Source organism: Triticum aestivum, chromosome 5D (assembly GCF_018294505.1).
Source record: "Triticum aestivum cultivar Chinese Spring chromosome 5D, IWGSC CS RefSeq v2.1, whole genome shotgun sequence".
Lineage (NCBI taxonomy): Eukaryota > Viridiplantae > Streptophyta > Magnoliopsida > Poales > Poaceae > Triticum > Triticum aestivum.
In genome coordinates, this window is record NC_057808.1 from 58,446,543 (window position 1) to 58,467,910 (window position 21,368).

At 44.8% G+C, this 21,368-nt stretch overlaps 1 long non-coding RNA gene and 1 pseudogene across 10 annotated transcripts; both read left to right on the forward strand.

The window, feature by feature from the left end:
- The first annotated feature begins 12 nt into the window (after nucleotides 1-12).
- Nucleotides 13-14,471, forward strand: LOC123120248 (uncharacterized; annotated as a pseudogene).
- Nucleotides 14,472-15,055: 584 nt separating this feature from the next.
- Nucleotides 15,056-21,035, forward strand: LOC123119435 (uncharacterized). 10 transcript variants are annotated; one of them, XR_006458677.1, is made up of 11 exons: nucleotides 15,069-15,604; nucleotides 16,080-16,178; nucleotides 16,991-17,194; nucleotides 17,653-17,822; nucleotides 17,951-18,089; nucleotides 18,162-18,310; nucleotides 19,266-19,490; nucleotides 19,627-19,692; nucleotides 19,779-19,814; nucleotides 20,571-20,632; nucleotides 20,721-21,035. It is a non-coding gene; the product is annotated as an uncharacterized lncRNA (long non-coding RNA). The 10 variants fall into 10 exon arrangements; XR_006458682.1 differs by having other exon boundaries at nucleotides 16,991-17,044; XR_006458681.1 differs by having other exon boundaries at nucleotides 15,060-15,604; nucleotides 16,080-17,194; nucleotides 17,743-17,822.
- The last annotated feature ends 333 nt before the right edge of the window (nucleotides 21,036-21,368 follow it).

The window sequence follows — 21,368 nt, forward strand, 5'->3', positions numbered from 1 at the left end:
CTAGCTGCCACCATGGCACCAGGACCGCCGCCAACACTCCCGGACGAGCTTGTAGAAGAGATCCTCGTCCGCATCCCGCCCGACGATCCGGCCAGCCTCCTTCGTGCCTCCCTCTTCTGCAAGTCCTGGAGCGAGGTCGTCTCCCGCCGTGGGTTCCACCGCCTCCTCCATGATCTCCACCGAGCACCCCCGGTGCTCGGGTATCTCCATGACTACGAGGACATGCCCGAATTCATCCCCGCCACCGCATCGCCACCATTCTCCCTCGCCGTTCCCGACCGCCGGCTCTGGCAGGCCGTCGACTGCCGCCACGGCCGCGCCCTCTTCCTGTCCAACCCCAAGTGCCCGTATACCGAGGAACTCCTCATGTGGGAGCCAATCACAGGTGCCCAGCAGTGCATACCGGTGCCCGCAGCATTCCAGAGTGGCCGCACAACCGCCGCCGTGTTCTGCATAGCAGATGGCTGCGACCACTGCCATTGCCACGGAGGTCCCTTTTGCGTGGTCTTCGTCTTCTCCGTCGACGACGAAGACATACGGGAAGGCGCCGTCGAGCAGGAGTAGGAAAAGGGGCTTTTACCCCGGTTGGTAAGGGCCTTTTGTCCCGGTTTTCGAACCGGGACTAAAGGGTCGTTACTAAAGCCCTAACCCTTTAGTCCCGGTTCTTACACGAACCGGGATAGAAGGTCCTCCACGTGGCCGCTGCTGCCAGCCCAGGCAGGGGGGCCTTTGGTCCCGGTTGGTGCCACCAACCGGGACCAATAGGCAGGCCCTTTTGTCTCGGTTGGTGTCACCAACCGGGACCAATAGGCATCCACGCGTCAGCATTTCAGGGGCTGGGGTTTTTGTTTTTTTTTTGAAAGGGAGGGGGGTTGGGGGGTTTTGGGGGGTTAATTTAGGTGTTTCATATATTGTGTTAGCTAGCTAATTAATAGAGAGAAGTGTCATCTCTTATCTCCGTGCTTGGTCGACGCTACGTACTATATACGTATGGAGAGGACTAGACACGCTAGCTAGTAAGCAAATGAAGGAAACAGAAGATCGTCATGAACATATGCATACAGAGAGAAGTGATATCGACCACCTCTCCTTCTCCGAGAGATTGGTCGAACAACAAGTTCTCGTATATCTATCTGACACTACCGGCTACATATATACAATAATTATCTCTTACAATATAATCTCCTAATTAAATTGTAAGAACACAGGGTCCACATAGTATTCTCCGTTTTCAGCGATCACGTGGTCAAGGAAGAATGCCGCCAATTCCTCTTGAATTGCTCGCATACGATCTTCTGTAGGAGTTCATCCCGCATCCGAAACATCTAATTTGAAGAAGGGGGTCAATACATACATATACATATATATATATATATATATATATATGAATAAATGAAACTCGACACAAATGATGGTAATAAAATAAAATTGTGAATATTATTGCTTACGCACTTCATATTGTTCGTTAGAGTAGCCCCGCTCACAGGTCGTGTGGCGGATAGACTCGCAAACATAGTATCCACAGAAATCATTCGCTTGTTCCTGCCACAACCACTTTACAAGAAATAGAGGTCAATCTAACTGATAAGCAAGCATGCTAAATGGTATTGATGAAACTAGCGCTTGAATCACTAGGAGATGTGCGGAACATGCTACTATAGTACTTACTTTCGGGTGTCTAAATTGCAACTTCTTCGGCAGTCCCGGAGCTTTTGTGGTGAATTTTCTCCAAACCCTGCCAGACAAAGAAAACAATTACTTGATATCAGGAAATGAACAAAGTTGCTGATATGGTGGATAATGATCGATTTAACTTACTTCTCGAGCATTTGAGTCATGTCCGCATAGTCCTGGGGATCTTTTCGTCTCGAGTCTAAGACGGTTACTACTCCCTGCTCAAGCTTAATCTCTAGGAGAATATAGTGGAAGCTGCGCATGCATGCATAAGTCATCAATTACATTACCATAACCTGGACTAATAAGGGAAACCAAATATGCACAAGACAGTAACACTCACTTGAAGTTGTAAGGAAAGAGTATTATATCTTTGTTTTGATTTAATACCAACGATCGTAGCAAGTTGGCCTCGGCTTCTTTGGCATGTTTTTCAATCGTATATGCATCTATGAGATTTGTGTTAATGAACCCAATATCACCGATTTGTCTTTTCTTCAATTCGGCGATCTTCAATCTGCATAATATAGTGAGGATAATTATAAATACATGCAATGAAAGAGCTGACCTATATAGAGAGACTTAATGACGGAAGTAGTACTACTTACAGACAGTAGCAAGTGATCGTTGATTTATCGAGGGCCTTTTGATTGAAAAACTGGAAGAACTCCTCAAATGGAACATTCAGCAGTTCAATTCCAACGAGGTCATGCTCCGGTTTAACTCTCAGCGTCAAAGTATTCATCCCATCAGACTCTCTGTAGGTTTTCATGTACCAATCATGTAATCTTCGCATCATCGTTGTTAGAGATCTTTCATCTTTGACGAGAGGCTTCCCGTAATGGTATTTGTGTTCGTCCACCTCCATGATTTCATAATGTACATCGTCGGGCAGGTAATCTCCAAGATTGCTATAACCGGCCACCATCCTCGGATCATTAGCGACGATGTCTTTAGACACCTTGAGCGGGGGGCACGATTGGTTCGCTTGTTCGCCGAGCTGGGCAATTTTTTTCCCAGCTCGTCGTTCTTTTAACCTTTGATCACTGACAGTACTTCCCGACCGCTCCGCTTCGACAAATGTCTTTGCAATAATGCGCTCATAGTTTCCTTTCGGCGGAGACTTTGGTGGTTTTGTCAGGGCATCCAGAGTGCGCTTCGCTTTCACCGGATCTACCTTCTCCTCCAGAGGTGGATGTTTCTTTGCTTTCACCCCTTCAAAGAAGTTCTTCACTTCGGCTCGCACGATCTTCGCGTTCTCCTCCTCGGTCCTCTCGTATGGTAACTTCTCTGGAGTCTTCAGAGAAGGACCGAATCTGCATTGCCTCCCGCCTCTGGCAGCTATACTGCTAGACGCCGGCAGAGCAGACGGAGCGGCTGCGGCTGTCTTCTTTCCTTGCTTACGAGGCGGAGGAGAAGGACTACGATGCGCCGGAGCAGCCGGAGCGGCGGCGGGTCTCTTCCGCCGTTGCTGACGAGGCGGAGAAGGAGGAGGCTGGCTGCTTTGGCACGCCGGCGCAGGCGAAGAAGGAGGCGGAGTGCCGCCACGCGCCGGAGAAGGAGGCTGAGTGCCCTGATCACTCGCCGGAGGAGGAGGCGGCGGCGGAGTGCCCTTACTCGCTGGAGGCGTCCAGTTCGGAAGGTTAATGAGCTCCTTCCGCCATAGGCACGAAGTCTTCAGAGCTAAACCCAGCCGAGTCTTCCCTTCACCGGTAGGGTGGTCAAGCTGGAGGTCCTCAAATCCCTCCGTTATTTCATCCACCATCACCCTAGCATATCCTTCTGGAATCGGCCGGCAGTGGTAGGTTGCGCCGGGTTCAGGAGGTAAAACAGAGCCAACAGCCGCCTTGACTTTGAAGTTCTGCCATTCCGCCATAAGGTGGCAATGTTGAGACTCCGTGATAGCATCCACGGGGTAGCTAGCAGGAGCCGTCAAGACATGCTCCGGCTGAAGCAGCTCGGTGGAAGCCACACTGCTTCTCCGCTGAGATGGCGGGGTAGCTTCGGGGGTAGTTTCGGCATGTCGATTGTCGTCTCGTTCCTCTAGCGCTTGAACCCTTTCGTGCAGCTTCTGAATTTGGCCTGCTCCATTTTTTTCCTCCTCTCCTGGCTTTTGTAACCGCCTGCGTCCGGAAAACCAGCCTTCCACGGAACGGAGCCTGGCGTGCCTCGTGTCCGTCCAGGGTGCTCAGGATTCCCGAGGGCCATTGTGAGCTCGTCGTTCTCTCTGTCTGGAACGAACGTCCCTTCCTGCGCTGCATCGATATATTGCTGAATCTTCTTGACTGGTATTCTCAAAAGCTCGTTCGTCCAAACGCACCTCCCTGATACAGGGTCCAAGGTTCCGCCAGCCCCGAAGAACCAAGTCCAGCAACGGTCTGTCCAGTTCATTGTCTGTGGTTCGATCCCTTTTTCAAGCAGATCATTCTCAACCTTGACCCTCTTAGGCCGGGCTTTGAGGTAGCCACCTGACCCCGTGCGATGGTGAAGCTTCTTCTTCGCAGCATTCTTCTTGTTTGTCGCTGACATCTTCTTACTCTTTTCCGATGTCTTGTGGGCCACAAATGCGGGCCAGTGATCTCTGATCTTCTCATACCGGCCGATGAATTCTGGTGTCTCTTCTTTGTCGACAAACGTTTTTAGCTCATTCTTCCACCTCCTGAATAGGTCTGCCATCTTCTTAAGAGCATGAGACTTGATTAATTGCTCTTTAACTGGCTTCTCCGGATCCTCCTCTGGCGGTAGGGTGAAATTTGCCTTCAGCTCAGTCCAAAGATCATCTTTCTGCATATCATTGACATAAGACACCTCAGGGTCTTCCTTCTTAGGCTTATACCATTGGTGGATGCTGATCGGGATCTTGTCCCTAACTAGAACCCCGCAGTGAGAAGCAAATGCATCCTTTGTCCGGATGGGTTCAATCGGTTGGCCGTCGCGCGCGATTGCTGTGATCTCAAACCTTTCATCCGAGCGCAACTTTCTCTTCGGGCCTCGTCTCTTTACCGAAGTTGTGCTCGATCCGGAGGGCTAGAAAAAAGAAGACGAGTGTTAATTAATATGTGTACATACCAAAACAATGAATGCATCAATTAACTAGTCAGCACAGGCTTAACTAATATATTTACCTGGCCGGACTCTGTTCAGTCACCGGAGCCGTCACCACGGGCTCCTTCTTGCACCAGCATTGGGTCACCGGAGCCATCATAATCATGTCTTTCCTCCTCCACTCTTCGATCACGGTAGCCTGCTTCTTCACCCTGTTCTTCCAGACCATCATTGTCGTTAAGATACGACAAGATATCACCTCCGGCTAAGATTATGTCCCCCAACACCTCTTCTGCTTGCTCGTCTCGTCCGTGCTCCATTGTTTCTGCAAATATTACAACATGGCAATTATTACACAAACATGACAGCAGGTGGATATATTAGTGCAAACGTAGACCTAGCTTATTCCGGGTTTGGGGTGGCCTCGGCAACGCTTCAAGGGTAGGGGCGCGACAGGAGGGGGTAGGAGACCAACATCGTTTTTTCTAGGGTTTGGGTGTCCTCGAGAGTTTTGGTCGAGCGAGATGGCCGGGGGGTGCTCCCGTGGTATAAGTTATCACGGTCGAGAGGGGGTATAAATATCGACCGTCCATCATGTCGAAGTTATCTAGGAGGGAGTTATCCATATCGACAACGACGACATACATACATGGGAAAATAATGTTATCGGGGAGGGGGTATATCGACCCCCCCCCCCACGTGTTGAAGTTATCGGGAGGGGGTTATATCGACAACGACGACATACGTACATGGGAAAATAATATTATCGGGGAGGGGGTATATCGACCCCCCCTCGTGTTGAAGTTGTCGGGAGAGGGGTATATCGACGACGACAGACCCGATAAAACATAAGAAAACGAAGAAGAAATAAAAAGAGGAGAAGAAGAAAGGAATAGAGGAGAAGATCGAAGAAAAAAAAAGAAGAAGAAAAAGAGGAGAAGAAGAAAGGAATAGAAGAGAAGAAGAAAAAATAGAAGTTTCTCTTCTTTTTCTTCTTTTTTCCTCTTCTTATTTATTTCTCCTCTTCTTCCTCTCCTCTTCTTCTCCTTTCTTCCTCTTCTTATTTTCCTTTTTCCTCTCCTTCTTTTTCTTCTTCTTCCTTTCCTAGCTAGATATATAAAACTTTTCTAAAAATGTAACTTTTGCATATATAAAACTTTTCCATGGATCATCATTTCTCATATATATCCATCTATAGCCACATACATATATAAATGGAAAAAAATGCTATGAACAAAAATACATATCTACTTGGTAAATATTCTATGAACATCGTTTCTCATATATATCAATGCATACATCCATGGATCATCATTGCTCATATATCCATAGTCATATATAAAAACTTTCTGTATATGAACAAAAAAACATTTTTTGACATATTTAGCACATTCTAAATTTTCCTAACTCTTTTACAACCACAAAAATTACTCCAACTTCATGACAGTACCCACACTCCATTTCACCAAAAACCTTCTGATCCATAGTTCAAAATTTTCAAATTTCATTCAAATGAAATTTGAACCAAATTCAAATTCCTTGCTGAAAACCTATTCTAAACCAATCCAAAATTTCTGAAATTTTGCCATCACCTTTGTCTTGCATCAGTACCTCACCACAAAGAATATCATAAATTCTAAAAATGCCCAAAGCCATCTAGCATTTGATCAAACACCCTCTATATGCACTGTTCATATCTGTAAAAAAAATCAGAAAATTCAGAAAATTGGACGACGTCTTGCTGCTGCTCCACTCCTTCTCCTCTCCTCTCCTTCTCCTCTCCTTCTGCTCTTCAATGCGTCGGGGCCGGCGGCGACCATGGAGCAGGGCGGCAGAGAGCAAGGGGCACTCGGGCGCAAGAGCGGCGCTCGATCGGAACCATGGGAAAGGGGGGGCTCACTTCGAGGGGGGCGGCGATGGCAGGAGTCCAGCGACGAGGACGGCGGGCTCGGGGCAGCATGCGGTGACGGGGACGGCGGTCTCGGGACGGCAGGCGGCGACAGGGATGTGGAGGGGTGGGCTCGGGGAGGCACGCGGCGACGGGGACGACGAGGACGGCGGGCTCAGGGATGCCGGCGACGAGGACGGCGCGGGCTCGGGGAGGCGACGGCGTTGGCGGGGGCGTAGACGGCGAGGTGGAGCAGCCTGACGACGGGGGGGAGGCAACTGGCGATGAAAATTGAAAATTTTCACAAGTGTTTGTTATATAGTCCAAGCATTAGTCTCGGTTCGTGGCACCAACCGGGACTAATGCCCCCTTTAGACTCGGTTAGTGGCACCAACCGGGACTAAAGGGGGGCATTGGTCCCGGTTGGTGCCACGAACCGGGACCAAAGGGGGGGCATTGGTCCCGGTTCGTTCCACCAACCGGGACCAATGGCCTTGCACAACGGCGTGGTGGTGGGAGTTTAGTCCCACCTCGCTAGCTGAGAGAGAGCCGCACCTGTTTATAAGGTGCGGTGCGCCTGAGCTGTCGAGCTCCTCTCTAAAGCAGGCTTACGGGCCTAACCTCTCTGTACATGCCTGTGGGCCTACTGGGCCTTCTGCGGGCCTGAATCCTGGCCCATGGATGGGTTTCTAGTCGTATTCAGGCCGTGGTGGCCCAGTAGGTGGCATAATTTTTATTTTTTGCCTGTTTTTTTGTTTTTTTTGCTTTATTTATTTTGTTTTGTTTCTACTTACAACAAAAAACTTATTTATTTTATTTTATTTTGTTTCTAATTACTTATTTATTTTACTTTATGATAATTCTTTTTGCTATTAAAGTTTCTAACAAAAAAAGTTCTTTATGAAAATTATTTTTGCTTTCATTGATTTTGAACAGAAAATACTTCGATAATTTTAGTTGCATCAATTTTATATAATTTTAGTTTCAATAATACTAGAGGTTGCTTATAATGTTTTGAACAGAAAATACTTTGATAATTTTAGTTTCATAAATTTTATTTATGTTATTGAAGTTTATTTTATCTTATTTCTACTTATATATTTTATTAAAGTTTATATTATTTTGTTTCTAATTATTTATTTATTTTATTTGTTATTTTTCATGCACCATTTTTCATGCATTTACTGATTATTTTGAGCTATAAGACCCTAAAATTGAAAAGCATTTCAAATGAACTCTGAAAAGGTTAAAAGTTGGCATGGTATCATCATTTCATCCACATAGCATGTGCAAGAAAGTTGAGAGGGTTACGGCAAAAACTGGATGCACTCCGTGTACAAAACGGACAATCTCTTTCGAAGTATCAGGATTTCATACGGAAACTCGTCTGTTACAAAGGGATTTCATTTTTTTAAACTTATTTGAACTCCTGACTTTTTGTGTGTTCAAAATGCACCATTCAAAGCCACATCATCAATTTTCAACCCTTTCTGACTTAATTTGTTATTTTTCATGCATTACTAATTATTTTGAGCTATAAGACCCTAAAATTGAAAAGCATTTCAAATGAACTCTGAAAAGGTTGAAAGTTGGCATGGTATCATCATTTCATCCACATAGCATGTGCAAGAAAGTTGAGAGGGTTACGGCAAAAACTAGATGCACTTCGTGTACAAAACGGACAATGGTATCATACTCGTCTGTTACAAAGTTGGCATGGTATCATCATAATAGTTGCGGGAGAAAGTCTTCACTTTTTCTTCGCTTGTGTTATTTGCTTATTGCGCCGTAACCATGGATAATCTTCATCGTTTATCAGGATGCTTGGGTCAGCCTTGACTTTGAAGGGAGGAATTTCATGAAACTTTTCATAATCTTCAGACATGTCTGTCTTGCCCTCCACTCCCACAATGTCCCTTTTTCCTGAAAGAACTATGTGGCGCTTTGGCTCATCGTATGATGTATTCGCTTCCTTATCTTTTCTTTTTCTCGGGCTGGTAGACATGTCCTTCACATAGATAACCTGTGCCACATCATTGGCTAGGACGAACGGTTCGTCAGTGTACCCAAGATTGTTTAGATCCACTGTTGTCATTCCGTACTGTGGGTCTACCTATACCCCGCCTCCTGACAGATTGACCCATTTGCACCTAAACAAAGGGACCTTAAAATCATGTCCGTAGTCAAGTTCCCATATGTCCATTATGTAACCATAGTATGTGTCCTTTCCCCTCTCGGTTGCTGCATCAAAGCGGACACCGTTGTTTTGGTTGGTGCTCTTTTGATCTTGGGCGATCATGTAAAATGTATTCCCATTTATCTCGTATCCTTTGTAAGTCAATACAGTCGAAGATGGTCCCCTGGACAACGAGTACAACTCATCACAAACAGTGGTGTCACCTCTGAGACGTGTTTCCAACCAACTGCTGAATGTCCTGATGTGTTCACATGTAATCCAGTCGTCACACTACTCCGGGTGTTTGGAGCGCAGACTGTTCTTGTGTTCATCGACATACGGGGTCACCAAGGTAGAGTTCTGTAGAACTGTGTAGTGTGCTTGAGACCAAGAATATCCGTCCCTGCATATTATTGAGTCCCCTCCAAGCGTGCCTTTTCCAGTCAGTCTCCCCTCATACCGCGATTTAGGGAGACCTATCTTCTTAAGGCCAGGAATGAAGTCAACACAAAACCCAATGACATCCTCTGTTTGATGGCCCATGGAGATGCTTCCTTCTGGCCTAGCGCGGTTACGGACATATTTCTTTAGGACTCCCATGAACCTCTCAAAGGGGAACATATTGTGTAGAAATACGGGCCCCAGAATGACAAATCTCGTCGACTAGATGAACTAGGACGTGCGTCATGATATTGAAGAAGGATGGTGGGAACACCAGCTCAAAACTGACAAGACATTGCGCCACATCACTCCTTAGCCTTGGTATGATTTCTGGATCGATCACCTTCTGAGAGATTGCATTGAGGAATGCACATAGCTTCACAATGGCTAATCGGACGTTTTCCGGTAGAAGCCCCCTCAATGCAACCGGAAGCAGTTGCGTCATAATCACGTGGCAGTCATGAGACTTTAGGTTCTGGAACTTTTTCTCTGGCATATTTATTATTCCCTTTATATTCGACGAGAAGCCAGTCGGGACCTTCATACTGAGCAGGCATTCAAAGAAGATTTCTTTCTCTTCTTTCGTAAGAGCGTAGCTGGCAGGACCTTCATACTGCTTCGGAGGCATGCCGTCTTTTTCGTGCAAACGTTGCAGGTCCTCCCGTGCCTCAGGTGTATCTTTTGTCTTCCCATACACGCCCAAGAAGCCTAGCAGGTTCACGCAAAGGTTCTTCGTCACGTGCATCACGTCGATTGAAGAGCGGACCTCTAGCTCTTTCCAGTAGGGTAGGTCCCAAAATATAGATTTCTTCTTCCACATGGGTGCGTGTCCCTCAGCGTCATTCAGAACAGCTAGTCCGCCGGGACCCTTTCCAAAGACTACGTGCAAATCATTGACCATAGCAAGTACGTGATCACCGGTATGCATGGCGGGCTTTTTCCGGTGATCTGCCTCGCCTTTGAAATGCTTGCCTTTCTTTCGACATTGATGGTTGGTCGGAAGAAATCGACGATGGCCCAGGTACACATTCTTCCTGCATTTGTCCAGGTATATACTTTCAGTGTCATCTAAACAGTGCGTGCATGCGTGGTATCCCTTGTTTGTCTGTCCTGAAAGGTTACTGAGAGCGGGCCAATCGTTGATGGTTACAAACAGCAACGCGTACAGGTTAAATTCCTCATGTTTGTGCTCATCCCACGTACGTACACCGTTTCCATTCCATAGCTGTAAAAGTTCTTCAACTAATGGCCTTAGGTACACATCAATGTCGTTGCCGGGTTGCTTAGGGCCTTGGATGAGAACTGGCATCATAATGAACTTCCGCTTCATGCACATTCAAGGAGGAAGGTTATACATACATAGAGTCACGGGGCAGGTGTTGTGATTGCTGCTCTGCTCCCTGAAAGGATTATGCCATCCGCGCTTAAACCAAACCATACGTTCCTTGGGTCAGCTGCAAACTCAGCCCAGTACTTTCTCTCGATTTTTCTCCACTGCGACCCGTCAGCGGGTGCTCGCAACTTCCCGTCTTTCTTACGGTCCTCACTGTGCCATCGCATCAACTTGGCATGCTCTTCGTTTCTGAATAGACGTTTCAACCGTGGTATTATAGGAGCATACCACATCACCTTCGCAGGAACCCTCTTCCTGGGGGGCTCGCCGTCAACATCACCAGGGTCATCTCGTCTGATCTTATACCGCAATGCACCGCATACCGGGCATGCGTTCAGATCCTTGTACGCACCGCGGTAGAGGATGCAGTCATTAGGGCATGCATGTATCTTCTGCACCTCCAATCCTAGAGGGCATACGACCTTCTTTGCTGCGTATGTACTGTCGGGCAATTCGTTATCCTTTGGAAGCTTCTTCTTCAATATTTTCAATAGCTTCTCAAATCCTTTGTCAGGCACAGCATTCTCTGCCTTCCACTGCAGCAATTCCAGTACGGTACCGAGCTTTGTGTTGCCATATTCGCAATTGGGGTACAACCCTTTTTTGTGATCCTCTAACATGCGATCGAACTTCAGCTTCTCCTTTTGACTTTCGCATTGCGTCCTTGCATCGACAATGACCCGGCGGAGATCATCATCATCGGGCACTGGTTCCTCTTGATCTTCAGCAGCTTCCCCTCTTGCAGCATCATTGGGCACATCGTCTGGTTCCTCTTGATCTTCAGTAGCTTCCCCCGTTGCAGCATCACCGTATTCAGGGGGCACATAGTTGTCATCGTCCTCTTCTTCTTCGCCGTCTTCCATCATAACCCCTATTTCTCCATGCCTCGTCCAAACATTATAGTGTGGCATGAAACCCTTGTAAAGCAGGTGGGTGTGAAGGATTTTCCGGTCAGAGTAAGACTTTGTATTCCCACATATAGGGCATGGACAACACATAAAACCATTCTGCTTGTTTGCCTCAGCCACTTCGAGAAAATCATGCACGCCCTTAATGTACTTGAAGGTGTGTCTATCACCGTACATCCATTGCCGGTTCATCTGCGTGCATTATATATAATTAAGTGTGTCAAAAACCCTTACAGAACATCATGAATAGATAATTAAGTGACCAAATTAATAGAAGTTCATCATCACATTAAAACCAAAGTACATACATAGTTCTCATCTAACAACATATATATAGCTCTCCAGAGCATCTAATTAATTAAACCATACATTGAAGCTATGTAAAACATTTCAATGCGAAAACAAATGCGATCATAATCACAACCAAGGTAACAATTGATCCAACGGCATAATGATACCAAGCCTCGGTATGAATGGCATATTTTCTAATCTTTCTAATCTTCAAGCGCATTGCATCCATCTTGATCTTGTGATCATCGACGACATCCGCAACATGCAACTCCAATATCATCTTCTCCTCCTCAACTTTTTTTATTTTTTCCTTCAAGTAATTGTTTTCTTCTTCAACTAAATTTAACCTCTCGGCAATAGGGTCGGTTGGAATTTCCGGTTCAACCACCTCCTAGATAAATAAAATCTATGTCACGTTGGTCGGCATATTTTTCATAAACAATAAATGAACCAAATAGTTATAAAAAGATAATATATACCACATCCGAATCATAGACAGGACGAGGGCCGACGGGGGCGGATATGAAAACCATCGCACTATGTAATAAGAAGGAATAATAAAAGTAACAAAATTAGATAAGTATCTATCTAAAGTAAGAATTTTTTTCTTTCAGAAAGAAGATAAGAACAAGAGGCTCACCACGGTGGTGCTGGCGACGAGATCGACGCGGGCGATCGACGGCGGTGAAGACGGGGACGGGACATGACGGACCGCTAAACCTAGACAAATCTCGGGGAAAATGGAGCTCGGAGGTCGAGTTTCGAGAGGAGAAAGATTAACTAAGGTGGCTCAGACATTTCATCGAACACCTCATGTTCATAGGAGGTGAGCTAGAGCACCCAAATGCCCCCCCCCCCTCGCCGGCTAGAAAAAACAGAGCACTGTGGAGTGCTCTGCTGTGGCGATGGGGTATATATAGGCAACTCATTGGTCCCGGTTCGTGGCACCAACCGGGACTAAAGGGGGGCATTGGTCCCGGTTGGTGCCATGAACCGGGACCAATGCCCCCCTTTAGTCCCGGTTGGTGGCACCAACCGGGACCAAAGGCCTTGTGCTGCCCCGCGTCAAAAATTTAGTCCCACCTCGCTAGTTGAGAGAGCTCGAGAGTGGTTTATAAGCGCTGCTGCGCCCACCCTCTCGAGCTCCTCTCAACTGCAGGCTTTCGGGCCTAACCGTTCTCTTTGCCTGTGAGGCCTACTAGGCCTTCTGCGGGCCTGAATCCTGGCCCATGGATGGGTTTTAAGTCGTATTCAGGCCGTGGTGGCCCAGTAGGTGGCATAATTTTTTTCCCTGTTTTTTGTTTTCTCTTTTGCTTTATTTATTTTGTTTTCTTTCTACTTACAACAAAAAACTTATTTATTTTATTCCATTTTGTTTCTAATTACTTATGTATTTTACTTTATTTATTTTATTTTTATTTATTTTACTGCTGCTATTTTTATTTATTTTATTAAGGTTTATTTATTTTATTTACTATAGTTTATTTTATTTTATTTTATTAAGGTTATTTTATTAAGGTTTATTTATTTTATTTACTATAAAAAAAGGAACATAGATGCGCCTATAGAGAAAATTCAACCTAAATTCATAATAAATTTCTATGAAATTCAAAGAAATTTACTGTGAATTTAGGTCAAATTCCCTGTATAAGGGTATCTATTTTCACTTTAAGAGGAGCTCAACAAGGCAGAGAGGGACGGGCTTATAAACCGGTGTGAGCGCCCTTCGATTAGCGAGGTGGGACTAAACTCTGACCGCTACTAGGACCAACCATTTAGTCCCGGTTTGTGGTATGAACCGGGACTAAAGGGTGAGCCTCTGGTCCCGGTTCAAGCCACCAACCGGGACCAATGGTGGTGGGCCAGGAGCGAGGCCCATTGGTCCCGGTTTGTCCCACCAACCGGGACCAAAGGGGCCGGACGAACCGGGACCAATGCCCACACGAGGCCCGGCAGGCCCCTGGCCGCACGAACCGGGACCAATGCTCACATTAGTCCCGATTCGTGACTGAACCGGGACTAATGTGAATATTGCCCTGTGACCAAAGCCCAGTTTTCTACTAGTGAGTATGTCACATCGGCGTGCGTATACTCATCGGACACTGACGCCTGGGGCGAGCCGACCTTGATGCATGGCGAGTGTTACATGTCCTTCACCTATTATTCCAGTGTGCTTGTTGGGAGGTCTCAGCTCCACTTCTTGTCCGATGGTGGGTTGATCTTGGAGTATGACTTGGCAAGGCACAGGCTGATTTGGTTCGATGTACCATACTCCTGCAGCATTAAGGATATATATTTGATTGCAACCTCATGCTGGCAGAGAACGGTGGACTAGGACTCGTCGAAGAATTGAATCCGCATCTACAATTGTGGTCAAGAGAGGCTGATGTCCAATGGGTACCGGGCCGGATCATCTACTTGGGGAGTTTGTCCCTAAACGGTGCTCCAGTGGAAGAAGCTCATGTGATGGGCTTTGCCGAGGGAGCAAACGTCATTGTTGTGACCACATCTGCTGGCGTCTTCTCAGTCCAAGTACAATCAGCGCATGCAAACAAGGTGTGTCATGAGGCCAAAGGGTGTGATGATTTTGGCTATGGTAATCTGATTCCAATTGTGGGATATTATACACTCCTGTACCCCAAGTTGAGCACATGAGAAAAGGGGTTATGATATAGGTGTTACCATGGTTATTTAGCAGCTTGACCGCCTGAATTTCCTGTTTACCAACTTGTGAAATAATAAAGCTTTTGAACTAACGATAGTTAACAATGCTTTCTAAGTATTGAATTGCATTATCTGATTCGGATTATTCTCTGAAAGAATTGGATTGCATGGAATGTGTTAGTTCTTATAATGTAGATTTCCATTGGATAAGACCGTATTCAGGTGAATAAAAGAGTACACATTCACTTGCAGGTCAATTGGTTGGGTGTCACCTTGTAACCAAAACAGGAAGGTGTGGCTACTACCAGGTGTATCCACACTGATACGACCACAATTAGCACTTGCCTCTCGTTGCCTTTAGCCCACACTAACTTATTTCTGTCAACCTGCAAGCATGAAACCTCATCATTCAACATTGAACATATAAACCCGGAAGAACTGCTAGCTAGGACCAAGGCCTCCACGTCGGCTTTAAATCGCTATTGCCACCGCCTGCAAATTCTGTGCCCCGCCGAGGGCATTTTAGTCTTTTCACCTTTGGGTATAAAAAGCAGCCCGCCCGTGGAGAAACCCTAGCCGCGCCCTCCGCCCGCACTCGAGCCCCGCACTCGCACCTCCGCCCGCACTCTCTGCTCTCTTCCCCGATCCCCTCCCACGAACCCTAGCATCCTGGTGCCGCCACCCCTTCCTTCCCCCGTCCCCCGTCCCCCCCCAACCCCTCCCCCGCGCCGCGAGCCCCTCCCTCCACTTCGTCGCCACCGCTGTCTCTCCTCTTCCTCCCCGCTCTAGCCCCTCCAGGTCGTCGCTCGCGGTGGTTCCAGATCCTGCGCTGGTCGTCCCCATGGGTGAGGAGGGGAGGTTGGGTCTTCAAGGTTGGCGGAGGTGCAGGGAGACCGGCAGCGTGGGGAGGAGCAGTGAGCCAGGAGCCAGGGAGAGGCCAACGTCGGGGACAAGAAGCAGCGGGGCCAGCGGTCCATCGCGGTGGTTTGGAGGGAGAGGGAGAGGGAGGAGGTCGGCCACGAGAGAAGGAGCAGGCCGGCCCTGCTTCGTCATGGAGGATGTCCAGCTGCTCGTCCTCCTCCGCCTCTTCTCCAAGCGTCCATCCTATCGCAACTCAGCTTCAGGTACACAATCATACTTCTCTTCCTAATTTTTCTCTCTCCCTTTCTTCCAATCCCCTATTTTTGTTTCTCTGTGCCTGCAAAGTGTTTGATGAAAATCCAATAAGGCTGGCAGGGCAGTATTAATCTATGTAAGTCATCTGATTTCTTTTTTCTATTATTTAGTTCCAGTAGAAAATAACAAGTTGAGTAGACCGACTAGCCTTTTGCAATTTAGGTATTGAAGAAGATCATCATGACTGCTTTTTCTTTCATGCAATAGTTCAGGTTTATTGTTCTTAGTTTTTCTGTAGTGGTTAATTTGATTGCTATGGATTAAAATCTAGAGCTACCTTATAATACTGCTTGAAAATAGCTTTGGCTCTTCACACATGGGAGTAATAGGACAGTTTGTGTTCCTATTTTCTTTTCTCTGTATATGTACATAGTTTTCAGATTCTATTTGTTTGCTACTGAAGCTTATGTTTTTCTTTTTCAGAATTGGGTGCGTATGAACAATGCAACGGAGGTTATGTTAATTCCTAGAATCTTATATGTTCTTTTGTCTCCTGGTGATTACTTCGAATGGCTGTGTGAGGTAATAGAGCTAATACCTTTTGTTTCTTCATCACTATAAACCGTGTCTGATTTTAAAACTGAGAGCCATAAAATATATGCATTAATCTCTCTTGATATTTTCCCATACGACCAACATTAATCTATGTTGATGTGTTCTATGCCAATTCATTGCCGATGGAGTGCCAACATTAATCGTATATAAAATTTAGTTCTAACTTGCAAAAATGTTCTGATTACTATTTGTGTGTGTGTGGCTACACATCTGTGCCGTTCCAGCTGCTCTGTTCTTACTTTGAACACCGAGTTGAGCAGTGGATCACGCGGGAAAAAAATCAAACCGCTTCAAATGAAGAAATACTCTTCTAAAACTATGCTCCTCTTAGGACAGACACACCTCCTGTGCATATGGTTGTAGGTTGTATCCATGCCAAGATAGCACCTTGTATGCATAAGATGGACCATATTTTGAATATACGAAAAATCAATTTATTTAGTTTTCTTGCTGTCAGAATAAGAGCATGAAACCAACTTCCATCAAACACATATCTGCAGCATTATACTATGTACAGGGTGCAGATATATATATTTGTTGACCAAGCAATTCCTTTCTTCTGACTAAACGACCAATATATGATTACCAATCACCCAATTTCCTCCCTATTTTTTTATTGCAACATAACATATTGTATTCTCTGTTTTCTAATCTTAGTGTAATCTGATGTGCAAACAGAGATGCCTTTATTCACAAAAAGGCAGGCAGTGTAAGTGAAGAACACCTAAAACAGATGGAAAATGCAATTACAGACACACCGTCGTTCTATTTTTCTACAGGAACACAGGTTGCAATTCCAGTTTCATCGACGGACTCGCTTGCTGCTCTAGAAGGTGCTTGGGCTTGTTTCTCTGACCGATTTATTGGGACATCTCACATGGATCTTCACTGCCTCATATACCTATTTTTTATTCTCTCGTCAATTCCACACGTCTGCTCGTCCATTACATGGTACTAGATGGTCCCTGTTAAGTTAATTCGAGGTACATCCCATCAGGACTATTATTTGATTTGTTGGATTAATTTATTTCAGATAGCTTACTCCAGGTTGAATCTCTTTGTCATTGAAACTTCATTGAGAAGACAGACAACAATATACTTTGCAAATGCGACCCTAGATGTTCCAATATATTGTCATATTATGGTTTTGTTTTATTTTTTATTGCTTCCTATTGTTTGCTTTGTTTGAACTGCATTTTATAGCCAGGTTTTTTTTGTTGCTTTTGTTTTGTTTAGGTGGGTTCTAAACCATTAAAGCAGAAAACATACTGTTTATAAGAAGTATACATAGTATTGTAGATTTATGTTCACCCATTATCCAGAACGTTGACCTGGAGTCCTCCTTTTACATATTTGGTCTTCTTGGAATCAAGCAAAAATTACTAAGAAGCACATAACTGATTATTTCTTCTGCTTAGCCTCATTTTTGTTATGCACACAGGTGGGTAAGGTTTGAATCTCTATAGGACTCACAGTTAGGTGCCACTGGAGGCATATTATGTAAGTGCATGTCTATTGTTATGAGTTTCAGTTTTCGACTCTATGCAATTCTCGGTGCAAGGGCCCCCGCTTCCTTGTTGTGACGTTGCAGCCTCACTGGGCCTTCTGCAGGTATGCTAGCTCCTTCTCTCCTCTTCTTTCATACTGATGCAATTCTCTCATACTGATGCAAAAGGAGAGGTGCAAATCTGAAGATTATATAATAATTGTTAAATTTGCCTATTTTGGCCCTTTTGCAGGCAAGAGTTATGTCCAGATGAGCTAACCCTTTACTATCCAAACCTTCTGAAGATGGAGCAACAACGCTAAAGATGGAGCAGCCTGCCATGTATTAGGGCATACGCATTTCTGTTGGGATTATGCGGGTGACAATATCAGGTACTAATCTAACCATTCTCTACAATTGAAATGCACAATTCTTATGCTAATGAGATAGGTCTTCCAAAACAGGTATGTACAAGCGCCTCTGGCATACCCTCGAGAAAGAAAGCGAAGGATAAATGGAGGCCAAGGATGGTTGCCGTTTTTTGTATATTGTGATGGCTTCAACCCTGAAACAAGAATAGAAGGGAGCCTGAGAACACTCAGCTTGCGCCATGGTTAGCCAAATATTTTCAATGTACCGTAGATCCCCTGTGTTTGCTAAACAAACTAGATAGTTTGTGTATGCGAGCAATTTATTCCTTTCAACTTCCATTATGTGTGCACAATTTCATCTTCAGTTCTGAAGTACATCTCTTCCATTCTATTTCAAGTTAGGTGTATCTCAGTAGGTATCAGGAGGATAGAATAACCAATACCCTTACTGGTCATTTAATTATGTGCACTATGGATGATCACAAATTATTATGGGTTCTATACACCAAATAATGCTTTCACTTTTCTGTTTAATGTAAAAAAAATAGTTTTTCTATTGTTATTGCTTGATGTTCTGCAAGGTTCGGGTTCCTCTTAATTTTCTGGCACTATTGGTTTTGCTTGACAGTTATTTGGTGCTTTACATCTATGTTTAAATGTAGGCAGTCTGACTATTGCCACGACATGAGTTGCGATGATACCAAATTCCTCTTAATCAAAGCACCACTTTGAACTCAATGAACTAGGCACAGTACATCCCTGTGTTGCGGTCTCTGATGCAAGATGAACCATAGATTGTAGCCAAGGCATCAACCATGTCTACTGTGTTTGCTTTTCTTTGATACAATTTCACATTTGATTCGATGGTTTTACATCATGGTGCAGGCGTCCCTCACAAATCATTACCATGTTTATCGACAATTTGTTATTTGCGTTATTTGTCTGAACCGGTACCATAAATGCTTCCTTCCTTTTTATGTACTGGAGTTTTCTTTAGGCCATTGTACAAAATAGGCGCCAATGCAGTTATGGACAGTACACTCACAATGATGATTCTATCTTCTTTAATATCTACTTGACGATTTTGAAAGTTCAATTATATATGTTCTGTGCACTGATTTTTGTAGACTGTTTAAGTATATACCAGAACGCAACTTGTAGAATTCGAAGTTAATTGTATTTGCTCTGTTTTGGCAGCTCTAAGAGATAGACGGAGGTCTCAACTGGCTGGGAAGATTTGACAAGAGATGTGGAGATGGGGCACGGGGAGGGGAGGGCGAGTCGGCCTGGAGGCCCCGGTTGTGGCTTCGACTAGGCAGGCCTGGGACTCGCGGTGGCGGGCGGCCTCGCGCTGGAGCTGGTCCTGGCGGGCGGCCTTGGCCTCGTCCACACGGACTTCTCCTGGTTGTCGAACCGGTCGAGGTTGCAGCTCTTCTTCTCCGTATCAGTGTCACCGTAGTTTTTTCTTTTGCATGCGTCGCTTCGGCCGGCTTTGCTTTCCATGTCCTCGTGCTCTTCGATTTTCTTGTTCTCACTTCTCTTTATCTTGTTGCTGCAGGGTCATCCAACTTCTTGTTTATCAGGCTACTATTTGATAAAATGTAAGATATTTCTGTTTGGAAGGGTAAGATATTTCTTGCTCGTCTGTTGTTTGATAAAATGTCTCTGAGCTGAGATGTTTGTTCGTTGCTTCTTTCTCTTCCTGTCCAGGTTTCCTGACGTCCGGACCGGTCATACTTTTGCAAGGTTAGATGTGTTCTTATTGATGCACTTCATTGCTTCTTGCTACATGCTCTGTTTGCTTTGTTTCGTGGCCTACCACTTGTTCTTGTTTGGTGAGATTATGGTGCGCCTTGTCTTTTTCTAATGCTGTCAGCCTTTGTCTCCTTATTAGCCTGTTAAATTATGTATATGGGTTCACATGTAAGCAAGCTGAGTGGGTTATGCAGGCTACTTTGTAAAATGTGCATGCATAACTGCCTGTAAAGGGGTCCAGTATATCATACAAAGAGCAGCAACAAATGCTTATTATGTTCCATTAAAGCAGATTAGAAGATTGTTTAGTTTGGGTAATTTTATTAATTGCTTTTTTTCTCCTAACTGACCGAACTGGCTTTATCCAAAAAGAAAACGAGCAGGCTTCATTAGCTTAGAGAAGAGAATTTTTTAAAACGCTGCGGTTATAGAGTTGTGCTCGGTTTGCTTCTTTTGGTCATTCTTGATATAAGCAATTGGGTAGCGTTGCTGTTTACTCATATAAGGAATGGATTGCTAGGAATGAGTTTATCAGAGCCTACTGGAATGCACGCCCTCTGTCCCTGTTTTTGTCTCTGTAGCTAAACTTGAGAATTGTACACTTTGGTATATAAAGTTAGTTGCTGAGTTTACATGCAGTTATGAAAGTTAGAGCACATACATGCTTTATTTTACTTCCTTTAATACAGGGCATTCTATAATTACTAAGAACTGATTTGTTCAAGTGTGCCTCCCTAATTTGTCCAGATACATGCGAGCATTGTTGTGTCCAACCTGCACAAGAATGCCAAGAAGTCCTTCTCGGAGACGTAAGCCACGACGCATGTTTCTACCATGATTTCCTTCGATTGAATTTCGTGGATTTAGGTATTGAAAAATCATGGGCTGTGGATGCAGGATTAAGGACATGTACCTGCACTACAACGAGAGATCTGGGCTGCTTCTTTGTGGCTTCCAAATTTGAAATGTTTCTTTGGGAGTTAGTTTAGTTTTCTGTTATGGATTCACAGCTTCTCACATGTACCATCCTCTTAGACCTTTAGATTTCCAAAGAAACAAAATGAAGATATCGTGGTATGGTCTCAATAATACAACTTAAAGCTTTTCATGCTTTATATTTTCTTTGAAATTTGCTCTTGAAGAATCATGTATCTATGTTAGATTCGGTGAGAAAAAACGGCTTCCAAGCAAAGGATGCGGGAGTGTTGGCCACATTTTGTTTTTGACTTGGGTGTCTAAATATTCTCACCATACTTGGCTCCCTCTTGGCCTTTGCGCCATTGGCGCAACTAGTCATCTAGTGTATAGAAAGGCCCACCTCAACATGTAACTATGCATATTAAAAATCCACTTCAACATGCAAACATGCATGCATGTAGAATTCCATTCTACTATGCTATTTACATTTAATTCTTATACACTTTCAAAAACTATTATTTTAAATATTCATGTTCCATATAACCAAAACCTCATTGAAATATTGCAAAATATTCCTGCAACAACGTTCGGGGCATCATCCAGTTTATATAGTCAGCACATCCTTTT